The following is a 3,158-nucleotide window of genomic DNA, read 5'->3' as shown; positions in this document are numbered from 1 at the left end:
CCGCCTCCTACTCCTGTCAGCGTCCGATCTCACAGCCGTGTGAACGTTCGCTGACACCCGATTTCTTTCCGTCTGGCAAAACCTTGGACGTCCCGCTCGCGGTACACGTGCTGCAGCGACTTCTCGTCCGACAACGCATAAGCGTCGACGTCTGCCGCCGCATCTTCTGATACGTGGACGGTGATAGCGCTAGTCCCTTCTTGCGCCACCTCCACCTTTGTTAGCGCCAAAGAAGATCGATCGAGCAGTCGTGGTCGCAGTCGATTAACCCGTTTTCACCGTCCGCAGTTCCCAAGCCGCCGATCAAGTCGTTGCTCTTCTTGTTCGTTCTTCCCATACCGTCGATTTGCACGGCTGCCGGATGAGCCATCCTCTGTCCGGCGAAGCGCTCACGTCAGTGATCGATACTTGCACCGACAGTCCTCCCGCTCGCGACTCGGTGCTCGAATCGGACTCGTTCGTTTTTATCTCGATGCGATTGTGAAAAGGGGGACCGGTCGTCAATGTCGTGTGTGTCGACGATGTTGTTCGCCCGGTCCGCCGCGTTGTTGTCGTTTTTTTTTTTTTTTTTTTTCCCCTAACGTTCGCCGTCGCACGGACGAAAGGGTGAGAAAAAAAAAAAAGCTCGAAAAAGCCGCCCAAAAAATCGGACCGAGGAGCCGCTTGCGAGAACGCGCCATGTGCACGTTGTCTCTCCTCGGTTTTCCGAGCACGAACACGACGCCGGTCGGTCGGTCGGTCGACGAAGGCGACGACGAAGGTGACGGGAAAATTTACGCCGCCGCTGCCCTGGTCCAGCTCCTCCCCGATGACGGCTGTGATGTTGACGTTGACGTTGGCGACGACGACGACGACGACGGAGACGACGACGACGACGAGACGGCATCGATGGCGACCACGATGACGACGACCTCGACGAGTTCAGTCTGCACCTTGACCTCCGATGTCCGTGTGCACTGCCGTCGTGCTGTTTGTCGTTTGTCGTATGTATCGCTGTCAAGGGTGCCGTTGTCGTTGTTGTTGTCGACGTTGTTGCTTGCTCTCTCGTCTCGGTCGGTTGGTACGTTGATGACGACGACGACGACGACGAAGACGACGACGACGACGACGAGACGGCATCGATGGCGACCACGATGACGACGACCTCGACGATTCCAGTCTGCACCTTGACCTCCGATGTCCGTGTGCACTGCCGTCGTGCTGTTTGTCGTTTGTCGTATGTATCGCTGTCAAGGGTGCCGTTGTCGATGTTGTTGTTGTCGACGCTGTCGTCTGTTCTCTCTTCTCGGCCGGCTGTGACGTGGACGTTGACGACGACGACGACGAGACGGAATCGATGGCGACCACGATGACGACGACCTCGGCGAGTTCAGTCTGCACCTTGACCCTCGATGTCCGTGTGCACTGCCGTCGTGCTGCTTGTCGTTTGTCGTATGTATCGCTGTCAAGGGTGCCGTTGTCGTTGTTGTTGTCGACGTTGGTCGCTTTCGTTCTTTGAGTCTCGGTCTCGGTCCAAGTCAGGGGAGAAACAAAAAAGAGGCCATCAGCGCGGGCAGCGCGCTTCTACTGACGGCGAACCCCCTCGAAAAATAAATAAACACGTGCCCGTCGTTGTAGTTGTCTGTCTTATGTCGGTCGGTCGGTCGGTCGGTCTGTCGTTCTGTCGAAACAAAGTCCCAAATTCCAACGATACCTGGTTGATCCTGCCAGTAGTCATATGCTTGTCTCAAAGCTTAAGCCATGCAAGTGTAAGTTCACGCCACGCATTAGAACGGGCGAAACCGCGAATGGCTCAGGAACCGGACCTAATCCTCGGGACCGTATTCCTCCTCGGAGGCGATGGATAACTGTGGCAATTCTAGAGCTAATACATGTGACACAGGCCGCGATCGGTCGGCGCGCCGTCGTCGCCACGCCTCGCGCGCTGGCACCCGCGTCGGCCGTTCCGGGTCGCGGCGCTACATATTAGACTGAGACCGATGCGCGTCATTCCGTCCTCCCGTCGTCGGCGTTCCCGCTCGCGGGTCCGTTCGGTGGCGGGGCTCATAGGGCGGCGCGCTCCGCTTTGGTGACTCTGGATAACTCACTGGTCGATCGCACGAGCTTTCACGCCCGGCGACGGGTCTCTCGAGGGTCCGCCCTATCAACTGTCGACGGTCGGTTAAGTGCCTACCGTGGTTACTACGGGTAACGGGGAATCGGGGTTCGATTCCGGAGAGGGAGCATGCGAAACGGCTACCACATCCAAGGAAGGCAGCAGGCGCGCAAATTACCCACTCCGGCACGGGGAGGTAGTGACGAAAAATAACGACGCGGGACTCTGTCGAGGCCCCGCGATCGGAATGAGTACACTTCAAATCCGTTAACGAGGACCAACCGGAGGGCAAGTCTGGTGCCAGCAGCCGCGGTAATTCCAGCTCCGGTAGCGTATATTAAAGTTGTTGCGGTTAAAAAGCTCGTAGTCCGAACTCGGGTTCGTGGTCGCGCAAGCGGCCCCGGGGCGGCGGCGCCATCGTCCGTCGTTGACTTTGGTCGTCCGTTCGCATTCCCGGCCCTTTCCGCCGGTGTCAACCGCTAGCATACCCGCCACGCGGTCCTGCCGGCGAGGTGGACGAGGAGGTCGTGATCGGGATCCGGGAAAAAAAAAACAAGTGGTCGTCGGTTCGGTTCCGGGAGTAGTCTAACGGGGGGGTGCTACGTGTGTGTGTTTGGGTGCGTTCATTCGCATCCCCGCACTCTGACCCCCGCGCTTCTCTCCCTCTCCCTTTCCGCGCGTTCCTCTTTTTTTTGAACCCCCCGGTCCGCTCCGAGTCCCTGCTTCGTGTCTTGTCTGCGCGCGTGTTGCGGTCGGCGGTTTCTCCTCCAAGGGTGCTCTTAACCGAGTGTCCGCGGCGGCCGGTACGTTCACTTTGAAAAAATTAGAGTGCTCAGAGCGGGCTGTTCAAGCTTGCATACGATAAGCATGGAATGATGGAAGAGGGCCTCGTCTACGTCTGTCGGTCTCCGTCTACGGCGAGGCAATGATCGAAGGGAGCGGTCGGGGCCACTCGTATTGCGACGTTAGAGGTGAAATTCTTGGATCGTCGCAAGACGAACTGCAGCGATGGCGTGTGGCAAGCACGTTTTCCTCGATCAAGAGCGAAAGTCGGAGGTTCGAA

The 3,158-nt window shown here is 58.1% G+C and overlaps 1 pseudogene; it reads left to right on the top strand.

Annotated features, from left to right (window-relative positions):
- Positions 1-1,690: 1,690 nt before the first annotated feature.
- LOC145273754 (small subunit ribosomal RNA) lies at positions 1,691-3,158 on the top strand (annotated as a pseudogene; the record flags this gene model as incomplete).

This window comes from Euprymna scolopes, unplaced genomic scaffold (genome assembly GCF_053919585.1).
Source record: "Euprymna scolopes isolate OS-2025 unplaced genomic scaffold, ASM5391958v1 sca155, whole genome shotgun sequence".
Lineage (NCBI taxonomy): Eukaryota > Metazoa > Mollusca > Cephalopoda > Sepiida > Sepiolidae > Euprymna > Euprymna scolopes.
Note: the sequence above shows the minus strand (reverse complement) of the source record. Positions and strands in the feature narration are given on the sequence as shown.